General features: G+C 42.6%; 1 protein-coding gene across 1 annotated transcript in view; it reads left to right on the top strand.

The window, feature by feature from the left end:
• The first annotated feature begins 13,236 nt into the window (after positions 1 to 13,236).
• RAP1B (RAP1B, member of RAS oncogene family) overlaps positions 13,237 to 18,010 on the top strand; it is a 31,499-nt gene continuing 26,725 nt past the window's right edge. Inside the window, exon 1 of the mRNA XM_074827275.1 lies at positions 13,237 to 13,359. The gene's annotated coding sequence lies outside the window, so the exon portion shown is untranslated. The remainder of the gene's footprint in view (positions 13,360 to 18,010) is intronic.

Genomic DNA, 18,010 nt, shown 5'->3' with positions numbered 1-18,010 from the left:
AAGAGGTAGATTGGAAAACTTGCAGGACTCAAACAGCAACAGTAATATGATGAAGTGCTACAAATAAGAGATGGAACCAAGGAATTTAAAGGGAAAAGATATAGTCCAAGAAGCAAGAGAGAGAAACTGATTTATTTATCTTTTCCTATGACTTGTCTTCGGGCTGATAAAACTGCAACTATTCAGTGCATATCATTAGTGAAAATGAGCTTTGAAGTATTTTCAGACATGTAGTCAGATTTAAGCTGAACGACAGTCGGACAACTACCAAGACATGCACAAACAGGTCCATAAATGAGTATCAAAAGCACCAGGTAGCCTCCAACACCCCCAATACAACAGTTCTGGATGCTGGGGTTATATGCAAGTAATGGACCACAGAGAGTGTCAGGGCGCACTTGCTCCTCTACCTGTACAGTGGCTCCCATCTGTGTCAAAGGCAGAATACAGGACCAGATAGATCGTTGGTCTGACCTCATATGGCATTTCTTACTTGCTTGTGCTCTTAAATCCTTTCAGAAATGTTGTATTAGATGACAGAGTAAACTTCAGTTTAAGCTCACAACCCCACTCTGTTGTAATGTTTTATGCTATAAATGTACTGAGGGCATCAGGGAAGCTTCTGTCGCACTTGGGCAAAAGATTTGCAGGATGGCCACAACAGACCACATTGCCAAGTTGTCTTCTGGTCCAGAGGAATCCTTTCAGCAGATCAACTTCTCAGATGATCGTAGGGAAAACCTTGTGAGCACAATACAGAGCGTGTGGACTGGAGAAACACAGAAGAAATATTAGATTACTGTGACAGGACAGGAGAAGGGGATAAAGTTTTCATTACTTCATATCCAACAGTCAGTTTCTTGCACCCCTTTCGGCTATCAATATAAATCTGAAAATTCCTGCTCTGCTCAAAGAGCTGCTGGTTAATATATATGCAGTTCACATCTAGGGCTTTTTCCTCAGCATTGCTGAGTATCTTTGATTCTCATGTTAATACTTTATCAGCCAGTAGGAAAGGAGCCGGCACCATCTTACACTTGGCCCACAGGTTCCAGTGTGAGTAAAGAGTAATCATCATCTCCTACCATTGCACCCAGCAATTATCTCTGGGATAATTAGCATATATATCCTAGAGATCTCCATCAAGACTCTTCTTTCTATTGTGGACTATAACTATTAGGTTGGATCTCTGGCTGGTATGAACTGGCATAGCACCCTTAATTAATATATTTTCCTCTCCCTCTGAGCTGGGAGGAAGCCTTAGGAATAGCTGTTGTTAAGGGATGTTCAAGGCAGCTGTGAGCTGAAGATTTGAGTCTCTTAAAATCTGATTATGCATTCCTTGTGCACTCAGAGCTCTGAAAGTTTTAGCTTGGTCGTAAATATGAGATCAGACCCTTAACTTGTTTAAATGGAGGAATATGTGTTGCATAGAATGCAGGTATCATTAAACTGCTAAACTTTATACTGATAGAAACATTTTTTTTAAAAATGAACAAGTGATTTTCAGACCTTAAAACCTCACAGCCAGTATCTATGATGCAAAAGTCTGCCATCCTTCTCATTTTAATCAGTATAATTATAATTGATTACTTTGTATCATTTGCTCAGATATCATCTTCTTGCAACCAAAATACCAGTGGCACTTCGTGGATCTATCTCAGCTAAAGAACAGCTGAGGTTATTATTATTATTATTATTCCTCTTTCTCTGTTTGTTGTAGCTATGGCCCGTTTCGTGTTTGCTGCTGAACAAGACTACAGCCTATTGTGGCAGGGGATCTGTGCACAACCTGGGGAGCCAGCAGTGGGATCGGAGAAGTCATGTCCCCACTTCCTTTCAGTGATAAAAGCCTCAGGATAAAATGCCTGTAAAGCCGAGTGTTTCTGAATGAGCCGTTCAGAGGAGTGGAAGCAGGCTGGGATTGAAGTCTAGCTATTTATCTCTTCCTACAGCAGATTTGTGCGTGTTCGCTCTGGAAAGAGGAGAGGCTTCAGAAGCCGTCAGTGTTCACAAACCACAATGTTAGAGCAGAAGCGTTAACACCTTTCTGTGGCAATGCACTGTCTTTGTAAAAAGTGCAGTAACTTCTGCTTACAGATAAATGCTCACAACATGCATCTCTCAACTTGTGGAGAATCTATTAGTAATAACAATGGCTACCTTGTAACATTTCTCCGGATTAAAGTAAAGTATGAATTTTAATTATAATGACAATTTCAGGACAGATACTTTTTCAGGCACACGTAATCCACTACAGTTATTTTGGTTAATTTTCTCTCTGCAAATAAGTACCACTAGTAATAGCTAGCATGTTGTTACAATCCTCTTACGATCTTTGTCATCACATACATTTATACACAACTGTAATTATTATTATTACATAGCCCGACATAATAATTTTATATGCTATAAGTATGTGTAAGTATATGTATTACATTGTTAAAATAATGTGTTGTATAAATAAATGGCAAATATTAGTGTATATGCATGCGCTTTGATACATATATGCACAAGGGAGCAATGAATCCTTTAACATAGGGTATGATATTTTGAGTCACATATGAATAAAAATTTGAGAAATAAAAAAAAGGAGCTATGTTAGTTCAAACTAAATTCCCTGGAGACTAAACAAGAGAGAAGATCTAAATAAAAGCAGTGTATAAAACACAGCCTAGATGTAGATTCTGATGGCAAGTCAGTGCTATAGATATTCTATCAATATCCAAACTGTTAGTGATAAAGTATTTTTGAGGACAGATTAACATAAAGCTACCCAAAAAGAAAAAAAAAAGTAATCAACAATCAAACTATATTTTCTTTTCTTTCCCTCATAGAATGGCTTTGATTTTTACTGAATTCAAATAGATCCCAATATCCAGAAACTGCCATCAGGCCACTTGTTACTCATGGGGAAATACAACAAAACCTGTCTTCCAGTAAATGAAACAAGAATATCTGATATTGCCAGTATAATATCAGCACCTTCTATTTCATTTGGATGCAATTAATCTGGAAGTATGGTAAGGTCCCAGGAAACCAATCTTTCCCTAGTTTTATGCAGCAGAAATAGATGTCATTTACTGGAATAGTAGCCTCACTTATGTGGGACAGACCTTCCAGTTGGCATTTCCAAGCACCCCAACACTTCTACTTTGCCAAGCTCCCTGTAGGGTATATATCCATTTTCTGTGCTGGCAGTTACATGAGCTATGAACTCCAGGTGTAGTGACACAGGGTGTTCAGCGTCTGCACTGGAGCAGGGGGGAAATTGCAGGACATATATACAAAGATTTGGGTGACGTATGCAGGAGGACAAAATGGTGGATGTGTGAAAAGAGGCAAAGAGGGTCACCTTCAAAACACCCCTTGTCAACAACACACAGAGGGGACAACCACAAGGTCTCCTGCTCCAGCAGAGTTATTGGCCAGTTTTGAATCTGTGTGGTGGCTCTGTGAGCTTAGAAGCTCCTCACTCCCTAGATCTGCTCTCTGTCATGGCTGCAAGCACAAGGATGGCAGGTTGTTTTGAAAAAATGCTTAATCAGGGAGTGAAGATACCTATCAGGATGTCTCTGTTGAGCACTGCATCTTCCCAGTGCCACCCTCAGCTGCTGGCAGCTGTTGCTGGCACTAGTCAACACCCAGGCATAACTAAGTGGCCTTTATTGTCTCTGCATGAGGTATTCAAACACAAAAAAAGGCAGGTAACCCCCTAGCCTATAAAACTGCTATGAATATATTGACATTTAACTATTGTGACTTAATCAAGATCTGTAAATGCATTAGAATGAGTAAGTGATACACTCAGTGTCAATTAAAACAAGAGGATGACACAGCACTGAGTTGATACTAGCCAAAGATATTTCCTGATGATCTGAAAACCGCACCTATCTACTGCTGATGCTTGGGGCAAATTATTTCTGTAGGCTCAAACAATTAGAGATACCCTTCTGATTGATGTTTATCTAGTGCTGCTTTCTTCACAGTAAAGACTGTTAATGCAGCAGTTGAGCAAGTCCAGGAAGGCACAGTTATCCTGAGATAATCAGGAGCCTGAGGGCTCAGAGGCAGTCATCTGTGTTCTCTGCCCCAATTTCATCGGTATATTAAATTAAAAAAAAAATCTGTATGTTAATACATCATGAAGGTCAAACATTTCATTGCAAAGAAGTGCGGAAATTCAAAAATAGGATTCTCAGAGCAATCCTAACTGTATGTTTACATGTATATAGGCACAGTGCATTTTCCCAAATATTATTACTGCTGTCACTCAAAACCTATTAGAAATGTGGACAAATTATTAGGAAAATGATGTCTCAAAAATTGGTTATTTGTTTATTTGCCTCCATATATGTGTTTATGAAGTGTGTGGGTAAGCAAATAACCAATTAGTTCAATTTCACTTTGGACAATATTCTCTGATGAATTTTGTAATTTGTTTATATATTATGTGATTGCATATATAGGATGGTGGAATTAAGGTTGATCTGTCCATTTTACAAGCTCCACGTAACTACATGGAATCTATTTTATATGATAGTGGTACCAAACCACAGGACACTGGGAATATGATATGTTTTTAACTGTCCTGTTATGACAGTTTCCATCCAGGTTCAGCTGGCAAGCTTTTCACCACTGATGTACTCTGAAAGAAAATAGGGTTGAGATTTATTAGTGGCGTTTAGGATTCCTAATTATGAGCCAAGCTGCCTTGGAAATATACTAACAAACCTGAAATGAATTGTAACGAGCTGACAGGCATCTCTGTGACAGAACGGTTCATGAATCTGTTGTGAATAGGTAGCTTATTACAGAGCATTTAAAAAATACATCTCCAGAGTGTAACTTGGACAAGTACACGCACAGCTTTTCAACATGGGTGTCATGAATGTATGTATGTGGCAAAGAGTCATGACTGAATGTCCTCCCTACACTGCAGTCTGAGAGAGACATCTAATCACACTCTGGCTAGATGAGCAGAAATCCTGAGTATGGAAAATGCTGAGAATTACTGGCCCAGTGAATTGATGACACTCAGTGTTCTCTGTACATAAAATAATGTGGGCAGCTCTGTTCACTTTCTGGAGTCCATGTGCCTGTATACTGCAATCCGCACACATGCAGCCTTCACGAACAGCCTAAGCCATGCACAGAATGTTCCTGGGAACTAAAATACGATACTATGCCTGGAACAGGGCAGATACAGAGAGAGCAGGACATGGGCCAGCCTGGGAAAGCCTGAAGTGCCTTAGCACTTCTTCTATAAAAGGAAGGATTCCCTCCTGAGGGCTTTTCCTTCATTATTGAATGCCCAAAGACAGACAAAAAACTTCACTAAATGATAAAAAGCTGTTCGCAAGAACTGGCTACAAAATGACTGTTATCTTCAAGGCACTGCTTTTTCTCTGAACCCACTGTTATGTACCAAAATTGTTAAATAACATGGTGCTAATCTAAGAGTGTTTTCAGGAAAAAAACTACAGTCCTCTCTTTTTATATCATTGAAGGAGCATAAAGAAATACAGTAAGAGTGAATGCTGATCTCTGAGCATAAATTTCAGTGTTGTAGTGGATGAAAGGAAATGTAAAGACTATCTTGAAGTTGATTATATCACACAACCCCACCCCAGAACTAACTTGTAATCTTTAAACTGCTGTGTTAAAGCAAAAAGGGAGACAAGATAAAAGATAAAGACAAGAAGGGGGGAGGGGGGAAGTTGCTGTTTTATAAAATAATGGAATGATGTATAATAAAGCTTAGATGAAATTATATGATTTAGAGAAAGACAGCATGAAAGCCGTTACTGCAATTCATTGTGTCCTCACTGGAGTCTGAAACTCCCATAATCTGTTCATTTTTTAACAAAAAGGAAGAATAGAAGGAAAAGGAAAAATGTAGAAAACAACAAGAGTTAGGAGAAGCAGGGAGCAAAACTAACAACTCAAGTGCAATACCATTTAAAAAAAAAAAAAAAAAAAAAAAACAACCTAGAATTTTTATTTTATGTTACATCATTAAAATCATGGCTCTGTGTTTTCTTCTACTTGAACCAAATTTGGAAATGCTACATGGCGCACACAAACAGGCTGCACAACTAGCATAGCCAGTGCGGTATCACCTTAGCATGTGAAACACAGCACCGGGGCAACAGGAATATCACCTTCACACAAGGAAAGGCAACACCAGGGCAACAGTTTCCATGCTGTCCCTATCTTTGGCAGTGATTCACAGGGCTACTCTTCACCCAGCCTCCTCTGCATGTTACAATACTGTCTGGAGCTCAAATTAGAATAAATTTTATGCTGCTCGAGGTTGTAGTAGAAGATTCTGTGTAGTGCAGAGGTAGTTAAAAGGCTTGGGACCTTGAAGCAATTCTGAATTTGTAAGAAAGGTTCAGAGAGGACAGCATTTTCATTTCAAATGTGTATTTTTATTGATAAAAATTGAATATAACAACAAAGACATCTCATGGGAGTAGAATATTATGAAATCTTCTATTAGAAGTTCAGCAGAACTGCACAATACAGCAGTAGTATAATGAAAGAATTCATAAAATAAATCTATTACACAAATAATCTATTCAGAACCTCAGGCCAGTTAAGGAACAAGAAAGGATTTGACCTAGGTTGACTAGGTTGTAGGCCTACTAGCTGATAAACCACCCTGAAAGCAGGGCTAAAGTGAACCAAGCAAGCTGCAAAGAGTATGGCAAGAGAGCGTGAGAGGAGGCAGAGCGGGGCATCAACACATCTCTGCACAGCTCCAATGCCACTGATTATCATAGCAGTCATACAACATGAAAAAAGTTAAAACTTTTCCAGATCAGACTGTGAGCCATGGCCTGTGGCAGATGTAGCAACTTACCTGGAGATGGCTTGAATATATACACTAATCCAAAATTCGTGTCAACATTTTCCTGGGTTTACATAGGTTATTTGGGCGATACAAAGTTTCCCTAATATATTACCTTCCAACTAAAACACACAGTTGGATTAGTGGTAAACACTTTAATGAAATGGCTGTTTGAAGGGTTTGCCATTTAGGGACTTGTTAAGAAAGAAGTAAAACAATTAAATTTTTATCAGCTAAAAACCCCACAATGCATTGTTTTTGAAAAAAAAAAAAAAGATTAAGGAGAAAAAAAAATTACCCTGCTTTTTGGCTAGTTTTAAAAGGCAAGGAATATGTGTATTCCTTGGTGTAGACTTTAACAGTTCTCATTAAGACCTCCCTCCTGATTGTAGTTTCAGCAGCAGCTTCCATGGCCAGAGGAAAGATATGGCAGAACAAGGCCATATCTACAAAGAAAGCTAAGGAGAAAATGGTCTAACCAAGTTGTGAAACAAATTCTCCTTACTGTGCTGTACATTTTGTTCTTCTAAGGAAACTGAGTACCAAAACTAATGAACTGCTAATGTAACTAATGATTTCCCTGTGAATGTTTTTGGCCCATTGTGTTAATTAAGGCTTGATTCTGAAGTGGACAGAAAGGAAAGGAAGCAAAGAAAAATCATATCTATATCTCAGTGTAAATTGCTGTGTTAATTGGGATATAATTCTGCTGCTGGGAGAAGCAGGACAAAAAACACTGAGCATTTTTAGACCTGTCATTATTAAATATACTTGCTCCTGTCTTAATATTGACATAAACCAGAAGTGAATATATATTTTATATGCAAGTATTGCTAAATGTTGCACATCCCTCAAGGGCTGAATTTAAGTTCTGGTGTAAAGCTCATTAAAATCGAAAGGTATGTTAGTTAAAATGTTGGTACTGACATTCAGTTATAATTATAAACACTCTCTTCCCAAGCCAAAATTCTGTACTTTCATGTTCTGGTAAAGCAGTGTCAAAAGTATCCGCTTCCCATATACTTGATTGGGCCTACCACTACGGTCCCAGTGCTGTCTTTATTCAGGCTATTCTATTCTGCTCAATGCATTATTCTCAAATGTCTGGTAACAGGGTGAAGAAGGACATTCTCAGGAGGAGTGCAGAATTATAAATGGGGGAAACTAAGCTTTAGTTTATACTGCCATGTTTAGAAGTTTATACTGCCAATGTTATCTAAATTGTGAACGTATCAGTCATCATCAGCAGTTAACTGCCGTTGCACCCAGTCCTTTTATGGAAGACTTTGAAGAACTATCCAGGTATCACAGGAGCTGGTGATTCAGAAGGTAGTAACCTTCTTTCTGCATCATGTGCTGCTGAAAGTGTTCTCCTGGAAATGCAGGGAAGTAAAACTTCTGAAGCTTTAAAATTGTTAAAACATGTGTGTTGTTTTTGTTTTGTTTTGGTTTGTTTTTTTTGAGAGAGAGAGAGAGAGAGAGAGAGAGAAGTGCTTGCCTGTATCCTGGACAGATTCTGCTCCAGGTAATTACATTCCCTCTCTAGTTCCAATTGGATACATTATTCTTCATTCACTCTTTTAAAACACTTACCTTGCTGTGACAATCTTGTTCCTTATCTGATCAGCTGGTTGTCCAGTGCAATTTGAAAGATCTTTTCAACACAGGATAAAATAAAGTAGGCTTTTCCTTTTACCAAATTAATCCTTATTTTTAAGAGTTAAATTCCAGAGCTCAGGGCATTTTCTTGAATCTCTCTGCACTTGTACTGTGCTTTCACAACAACCATGTTGTGAAACATCTATTCCTTGCTTTATTTGAAGTAACTACAGTGATACAAAAGTAGTCTCTCAAAGACAGGAGAAAATAGACTAAAAAATGAGACCCCTGTAAATAAATGCTGACATTTACAATTTAAATTGCAGTAGTGTCAGTTGTCTGTTCCTACCCAGCTTGGAAAAACAAAGGCAAATTTTGCTCCTCAAAGCAGTTACCATGGGGTAGGGAGGGAGACAAATCACAAGATACAGGGAGGGCTATATTATATGAATAAATAGTAGGATTTGGGCCAATGGCAGTGAAAAGGGTTCACCCAGTGAGAGATATTGGCATATAAATTGGAAGAGTCATGGAATATTCCTAAGAGATAGGAAAAAGCATTAATTCAAGATAGTTTGGAGGAGGAAGAGGAGCTGAGAAGTAACTGAGGGTTTTCCTCAACAATGAGATAAACATATGGAAAGTGAAAAAGACTTGGGGGAAAAAAAAAAAAAAGAAGTCTTGGTGTTAAGTTTCAGTCAAGCTTGTGAATAAACCCATGTTTAAACAACTGTGATTAGTAAATGGCAATACATCAAGAAGTTGCAATGAAGAGAAGTTAAGATGCAGAACTGCATAATGGAAGCTACGTCAGAAGTGAAGATGATGAACTAGTAGAATTGATAATTATCAGTGTAAAAATCTCAGGTCGAAGCCATATCAACAGACATGAAGACACAGAGAAATTGCATTGAGTTTGCAGGGGAAGACATGTCTCTGGGAGCGATTCAGGCAGGCAGGTGTTCCCACTCTGCATGACTAAATCTTCCAAGTATGGAGAAATACCAAACAAAAATCATGTTGAAGGATAAAGAATGATAAAGATATCTCACGCACCTATGTCTCAAAACCAACATTTTTCTTTAGTGCTGGAGATGATGTCTCCTTATTGCTTTCACGATCCAAAGCACGTTCTGATCTAGTAAACACTCTCTTGCTGGAACAACTGACTTTCAGAGCTAAGAATCGACCCTTTCAGTCCATTCACTAGAAAAGACAAGAACTTTGCTTCCTCTCTTAAAGCAAAGCATCCTCCTAGATTAACCAAATGACATTTCTTCTCCCTTCAGGACAAATTTCTAGAAAAGTTCACAGCTAGTTGGCATGCAGCCAGCACAGCATTCCCTGGCACCACATGCCCATTAAACTTCAGAGTTTGCTGGCACAAGCCAGCTCTGCATTCTGTCCCGGAGATGGCTGTATTTCAGCAGTAATGAAACTGCAGTACACATAGAGCCACATTCTTCGCTCCAACACCCATGCAGCCCCAGTGAAAACAATGCAGGCAAAGTTGAGAAAATTATATGGAGGTGACCAAAGGCCATCCTGCCAAGCTTTTATTAAAGCATTGTTTAAAAAAATATTCCTTTGTTTTCCCCAAATAATCTATCAACTCCCCCTTTCCCCCCACTAATTTCACAGAACTTTTTAACAAGATGTGCCAGTATTTTGCTCCTCCTCTTCCATCAGGGGTGATCTTCTATGTTCTCTTGTGACTGTTGCTCACAACAGCCATGACATTATCAGACAGCTCAATGTGTTAGTGATGAGCAGGCTGAACTAGCTCCAGCTAATTCATTGAAATAAGAGGTTTTTGAAGTACAGGCAGGCAACTGGTAAATTAGGAGACAGAAGTTACAACCCAAAGGACAAGTGGTACAGTGCTTTGGAAAGGTCTATTTGTCATTAAGGTTATGGGCATAAGCAAGTCTCTCCTGTTTTCTCATTAGGTGAGCAGGTGGCTGGGTAATTGACCTCCTTTCTTCAAAACTCCAGATCGATGCTGGGCACAGGCAGGCCCACTAAGGATAGCTGATGCATCTGTGTTGTTTCTATTCAGCACAACAGCACTTTGGCTCTACCTCCTCCATTTCTTCCTTATTCCCGGTTCTCTGGGGAGTTGCTCCATCATAGGGGCACCTCCACACTGGCACAGTTGCTTGCACGACCATCAGCAAGCGGCTCAAGCACATGTGAAATGCTTAGCAAGCTGAGCGGAGCAAGCCCTGTGAAGTACCGGGTGAGTATGCTTAACAAGCACACCAATTTCTATTCGCCAGTCACACTGATATGAGTAAAGCTGGTTTAAGAATTGCACTGAGGATTAGCTAGATGATTCATAGGAAAATCCAAACTTAAGGACCCGACTGATATTCAAAGTATGTGGCCAAGAGAGCTGGGAAAAGGGAACACTCCATCTCTTGCTCAGAATGGATCCTAATTGCCTATTTCTTCTAGTTACAGTGATCAATCTCCAAGCATGTCTATATTAAGTAAACCATATGCATATATACGTGTATATACACTTCTTTTAAAATACTGAGTTCCAGATTCCGCTGTATGAAACTCAGAACGCCAAGATCTGCTCACGGGAGACTCACTCAGACTCCCAAAGGCAAATACAGCAAAGAGCAGTATTTGCCCCACTGCCTATAAAACACAGGGCAATTAAAGGCACACTCTAAAATATTATTACGGTAATGACACACATCTGTTCCCGGAACGCTGCTTGTTATTTGTGATTAATCTAGTTCACTGAAGAAATTTGTGAGGGCAGAGGCTATATCTTTCTGTTTGTTCTTTTCCTCTGAACATTTCTGGGTGCTGATAATAATATCTGCTGACAGAAAAGACTAAAGAAACAGAAATGTTTTTCTATCCAGTGAGTAAACACGCTATACATTTAATAATTGCATGAGATGCTCTTATGGTTTTTACTTGAGAGGCTGTATTTTATCTATTTTGACATCTCTCATTAGTGATTTTTGCCCTGCATAGGATGCCCCGCTGAGAAAGGACTGGTTTCTATGTGCTTGGTTCCTCATAACCTGAACTCTCTTGCATTATCTGTCATTTACAGGGATTCATTATCAAAGTACTGCACAAGGGTTTAAGCTGTAAAACACCAAGAGATTTGTCTGGACTGTGGAAGAGATTTTATGACGTTTGGGATTTGGGAGCAACACTCTAAAAGAGAAATATTTTTTAAATGCGTCACTTTCTGGATGCCTTGAATCTAGATGAAGCTTCTCTTACCAAAGGCAGTTCATTTCCCCGGTCATTCTCTGACTCCGTTTGCTCTGAGCTCTAGCATCCCCACACATTCATTGAAAGATATATGGTCTCCAAACATTTATAGCAAGGAACGCTCCATCATGCAACTTGGGGAAATGTAATCTCTTTTTTTTTATCCCTTTTCTATCTCTGTGATACAAACAGAAAGCCTGTGCTTCCTCCACACCCACTCTCCTTGCCAGAAGCCTCACTGCAACTTCCTGTCAGTTTTACACTCTGCTGCGGACTTCCTCTGAGCAAAAGTTTTATCTGAATGTACCACTTAACTATTTGCTTACTAAGTGTTTCCTAGAAACATAAATGCTCATTTATTTTTAACCCTTGTCAGTTAAACCCTTTGTTAACTGGAAAATATTAGTGACACTCAGAAAAAACATGACTTACATTATTGAGGACTTAAATAAGAGAAAGGCTAAGAAATACTGTAATTATTTGCAGGCAGTGGGCATCCTGCTGTGTATCAGCAGGACTAATGATAGGCTGTTCACATCCAGAGATGTAATAATCCATGTAAAAACAGTAGTATGTTGCATTTCTGAGACACCTTTCACCAATGGATCTCAAAACCCTTTTAGAAAAGTAAGAAACACTGTCCCGACATTTACTTTTCCAGCTCTCAATGCTCTAAATTAACTTAAAGCAACCAGACTGTGCTTTTGATCCATCTTTGAGCTATAACCTATGGCTCCTACTTGAGCGACAACTTGGGGAGAGGGACTTGTGCTATCCCAACAACAACTTGGGGAGAGAGGGACTTGTGTTACCCCAGCAAAAACTCGGGGAGAGGACTTGCATTATGCCGACAGACACGCTGCTATGGAGCACGAGGTGTCTTTGGGAACATCTGACAGGAGACAGGGTACAGACCACAGGCTGGGTACTGCAAGGCAAGCCTGGGCTCTGGACTCCAGCTCCAACACGCTTTTCCAGCCCCTGAAATAGCCCATTTTGCTCGTGCTCCATCCCCGAATAAACATCTCCCAAACCCAAAGCAGGAGCATGTGAACGAGGGCCCCGGCCCCCACACACCCCGGGCCCGGGGGGACAGGCCGGCCTGCTTCCCTGCCTCCCTGCCTCCCTCCCTGGCTAGCTCGCTGCCACCGGAGGCGGTGGCGGCAGGCTGGGGGCAGGCCGGGGGAGGCCGCGGAGCCGCACGGCGGGCGGCCCGGCCCGCCCCAGCGAGGGCAACGCCGGTAAAGCGGCGGCCGTCCCTTCCCACCCCCGCTCCCCCCCCGCCACCAGCCGCTCCGCGCCGGCGGCGCGTGCCGGGGGGGCGATGCGCGGGTGCCAGCGCCCCGCGGAGGCGAGGCCGCCCCTCCCCGCCCAGGCGGCCGCACCGCCATGGGCCCGGGCGAGCGGGGCGGGGCGGGCAGGGGGGAAATGGGGGAGGGGCGGCCGCGCGGCGCCGCGCGCCTGCGCAGGGGGAGCGTAGCGGCGAGGTCACCCCTCCCCTCCGCGCCGCCCCCGCCCCCGCCGCGCCAGAGCGAGGCTGGGCGTGCGGCGTCACGGCGACGGCCCCAAGCCGCGCCCCGGCACAGGCAGCGAGAGGGAGCGCAGCGGGCTCGGCCGGCGAGGCGGCAGCGGTCGGCGGGGAGCGGAGGCGCTGTCCGGTAGGTCGTGGCGGGGAGCGCGGAGCGGGCCGGGTCGCTGTGGCGGCGGGGAGGGGAGCGGCGTGTCTGGTACAGGTGGCGCGGCGCGGTGGGGCGGGGACGGGCCGGTGGGGGCGGCGGCGGCTGCGGGGGGGGTGGCGGCAGAGGAGCGGCGGCGGGGAGCGGCGCGATGTGAGGGAAGGGGCACGAGCCTGAAACATGGCGGAGGAGGAACTGGGAGCCGCCGCCTCGTCCGGCCTCAGCGGCGGGGGGACACCGCAGGGGGGTGGGGGAGAGAGTGGGGCGCTGAGGGGCAGCCGCTGCCAGCCGGGCCGAGGGCCCGGCCCTGCCCTTCGCCGCCACCCGCCCCCCCTCCCCCCCCCCCGCCCCCGCCGGTCCCCGGAGCAGAAGTTGGAGCGGAAGCGGAAAGTTGTAACCCCGCGGCTCGGGGCCGCGACGTGGGGCCCGGCCGGCTGTGGGGAGGGGCGGGTGACGCCCGGCTCGGCCCTGCCGCGGGCGGGGAAGGGGACGGTCCCCGGCTGCCGCCGTCGTTGTCAGCGGGAAGTCCGAGCCGGAGCCCCACCTAGTCCGGCCGTCGGAGAGAAGCTGCTCGCTCTTTCCGGCCGGTGTGTGGGGGCGAGGCGGGGGGGACAGGCCGGGCGCGGCCAGCCGGGCAGCCCGCCGACCGCTGGCGCTTGTGCCTGGGGTAGCCTCGGAGTGGGACAGGCAGGCAGCGTCGTGGCCAGCCAGTTCCCCTCCTGCTTATCATAAAATAAAAAGGGAAAGGGGGTGACGGGGATGTTTATCTTGTCTGAACACCCCCACCACCACCCGTGTCAAAGCAAATGGAAGAATTTGACTGACACTTCCTGCGCCAAATCCGTCTAATAAGCCTGAGAAACCTCGCTCCCTTCTGTGTGTGTTGGTGAAGAAGCGGTGGAAGGAAAGCAAAGTTTGCAGAGGGGAAAATAAAACGAAATCCGAGTGTTTTTGCTCTGACCTCGGCTTAGAAAAAGAGAATAATAAACCAAGGTTTCCTGCAAAGAAAGATCGGTGTGCTTTTACTCCCATTTCTGTCTTAAAGGGATGGGTTGTGTTGTTCAGGGTAAAACAAAAAGTCTTTTTCTGTATCGTTGTAGGGTGTGATAGTAAGGTAGTACAATTCCAAGAGAGAGGGTATTTCAGAGATGCCCAGCTTGAAAATTGCACAGGTCGTGTGTGTGTTCTTGCATTTAGATATTTTGATTAGTGTAATTTATTTCCAGCATGTAGCAGCTACATCTTGCCCCAATGTGTAGATAGTGTATGACAAAGACTTTTCAGTACTCCTTCACAGTAAAATATACATTGAAATTACTGTTTTAAAAAAGAGATGAAACTCTTTTTTAACAAATTATAATTAAAAGGCAAAGAAGCAATCACATCATCTTATATAGTAACCATTTAAAACCAAATGCGTTTCCCTTTGGAAAGAGTCTCTTTTCTCCTCTATAGAAAACTTGAAAAATTAATCAAATTATCTTTTGGATGACTGTTTCTCATGGTGCTAAAATTGCAGGCTTTTGGTGGGGGACCAAAAGCAAAACCCCCAAACTTGCTACAGGCAGGTGTTTTCACTTTATTTATCACATCTTTTTTGACTCTTGCTCGAAGTCTGTAGACTTCATTCTAGCTAAAAAATGAGCTGAGTGAATAGTGAAGGTTACCTTGGCTGCTCACATCAAAGGCTTTGCAAGTAAACTTTCTAACTTTTTATTCCTTGGTACCTGCATATTTTCAGGGATGCTTTTTCTAGTGGTATGAAGTACTTCAAGTTCAACTTGCAACTGTAGTGTAAAGCTTTATGATTGTCAGTAGCTAAAGAACTGAGTTCTGAGTTGCACTGTACAATATAAATGTCGTGTATCTTTTTTGCAGCAAAGCTGATCGTACTTGGAGCACCTGTCTGCCTGGGGGTGAAATAATCTGCAACACAGAGTTGAAAGACTATAAGTGTTAAACCAGAACTTGTATATGGGGGGAAAGAAAAACAATAGTCACTTACTGTCTGTAACTGTGTGTCTTGCTTCTATTACTACATACGTGCACCATATAAGTTTTCTGAGTGGAATTAAAATTGTGCTATTTTGTTCTGAAGCTCTGCTGCAGGACAGTTCATCAGAAATAAATCTGAAGTGAGCCATGACAGTTCTCTTTGTGCTGTGCCAGTTTTGCAGAGTAAAACTGACTGTCTTTAATTGAGAGCCTTTCTGGAGCAGAGGCAAACAGATGGGAATCTAGGTGAGGGCCTACAAAAGGAGAAAGAAATTACTTGCGTGGCTGAGGAAGGAAGTGTGCTGAAGACTACACTGTAGCTTGTGACCTAACAGTTAGTAAATGTGACTGGGAACTAAACCAGTTGTCCACCTGTCATCTGGGATGTGGGAAATGAAGGAGTCACAGAAGTACTTGAGTAGTTGATGCTTACTGCTGTAGTGCCAGTCCTGTCATCTGTGGAGCTCTGCTCGCTGCTCAGAGGGTAGGAATATCTTATACGTAAAAATAGGCACTCTGTTGTCCTTGGGTGTATGGTAAGAGGATGGATGGATCCTTTATGAGTTGACCCATCTAAGTAACGCTTAGATGAATTTCAGATACCTAACTGATGGTTGAGAGTGTTCTTCAGGGTATGCTCAAGTTGTGAGATTTAATCAAAACAGTTCTTTTGGCAAAGAGGTCACTAAGCATACCCTGTGCAACAGAAGTTCATGTTTAGCTTGTGGTTGCAAGCACTGCCACTCTTTCACCTCAGAACAAATACAAAAGCAGACCGAAGTGCAGTGTGTAATGCCGGTGCGTTGAATCCCTGCTGAGTTGGGGCAGGCTTCTGCTGTGTTCTGTTGCATCTAGGTCAGGTAGAGGGATATTTTAGACAGCCTCCTTGTTCAGAGAGATTAAAGGAGTATCTACAGTTACTACACCTTCCTATTCAAAGGCAAACTTTGTTTTCCTGCTCAGATGTGGTTAAGATGGTCTGTTTCTATTCTTCTTGCATAAAGCAGGGAAAAAGGAAGGGTTTTTTTTTTTTGTTACTTGAACGCTGTTAATAGGGGACCTGTTTTCAAAGTTGTTCAGCAGTTGCCTGCAGTAGAGCTGTAGTATCTCACTTAAAGCATCTAATGTATCGCTTTCTCCTTAGGGCCTGTCAGCCATGAGAAAACCAAGTGGGACAGGCGTAGTAGAAGCAATATTCTGATGCAGCTAATGCAGTTTGCTTGTAGTAGGCAAGCACTATTTGGAGAAAGTCAAAGACCTTGTCTACTGGCACAAACTGTTCGTGGAGCAGTTGAATGAGACTACCTTCAAAAGCGGCATTAGGTTCTGGCTTGAAGCTCTCATCTCTTGAGCTTTAGAATGCCTAAAGAAACACTGGACAGCTAAAAATAAAAAGGGTTTTTTTTACTGTGCGTGCCTGTTTATGTATGCTGTTGTGAGCTCCTGACATGTTCCTCTCTAGCAGCAAGGAAAGGGAGGAAGGCTGTAGATGCCAGGTTGGAAATCTGCCTATTCGGCAACTTTTGAAATATAAAATGATTTGGGGGCCCTCTAGCTATTCAGGATGCTCTTTTTTCAAGAGCAGTGTTTTAATAGTAATTTTTTCTACTGAAGCAGTAGAGTGGAAGTTAAAACCCTACAGGAATCTGTGTAGCAGAGTTAAAGGAACTTTTAGAGTTGAACTAGGAAGAAGATGCATTAGACAATATCTTGTACACTGTCCCACTTGGCTTTCTAGTTATTAATCTAAGGACTTGATGTTATTTGAAGTAAACCCCTGCTATGCAACTATGAAAAGAGACTGCCAATTACAGTACACATGGTTAGTTTCTTCCTGGCCAAGAGAGGAAGGCCAGACCGTAGTGCAGGAGTGGGACAGCCTAGCCCTTCCAACGGACTGGTGTTTGCATCCTGAGGCAGAGAGGCAGCATCTCGTGTTTCTCTCCAGCCTGAGATTCTCTTCAGGGAACCCTTAGTTTCTTAGATCACTTTGTATCATTCCTGCAGCTGTTGCAACACAGGAAGGTGTGCTAAATCTGAATGACTTGACCAGGTCCTCTGCAAAAAGAATATTGTGTGCCACTGTTACTCATGAAATAATTTTCAATGTAATTCTAATCGTAGAGCTGTGAGAAACTTTATATCATTAAATTTCTGGACAGTATTGAAGAACTGGAACAGGAGAACAGTTTATTTTCATAACTGAAGACAAACTTGAAGTAAGGATCTGTAGTTACAATTCTTGTCTTTTTCCACAGAAACTCTGAGGAGAATGTGCTCTTTGCATCAAAATTTGTTGACATTGAGGTGGATATTTCTATTGCTTTAATTATAACATTATTAAATCTTGGTTTCAGTAGGTAATCTGGATTAAACGAAAAGACGTAATTTAACAATATTTCCTTTACTGTGGCTTACTTCATAATTTTATGTGAAATTAGACGGTGGAAGTTTTTTCATAAATGAATTTGCTATCTGTTGCCCAAATAACGTATGTTGGCTAGCCCCCTCTTCCGTTAATCTAAAATAATTTGTGAATACAGATAGTACCTGCAACTGTTTCTTTTTGTTTCTCTGTATTAGTTGTCCTAGCTTTTGAAGTTGTCCTATTTTTTCCACTCATAGCCTCTATTTCAGC

This window comes from Strix aluco, chromosome 5 (genome assembly GCF_031877795.1).
Source record: "Strix aluco isolate bStrAlu1 chromosome 5, bStrAlu1.hap1, whole genome shotgun sequence".
NCBI lineage: Eukaryota > Metazoa > Chordata > Aves > Strigiformes > Strigidae > Strix > Strix aluco.
This window is presented reverse-complemented; position numbering and strand designations above follow the sequence as displayed.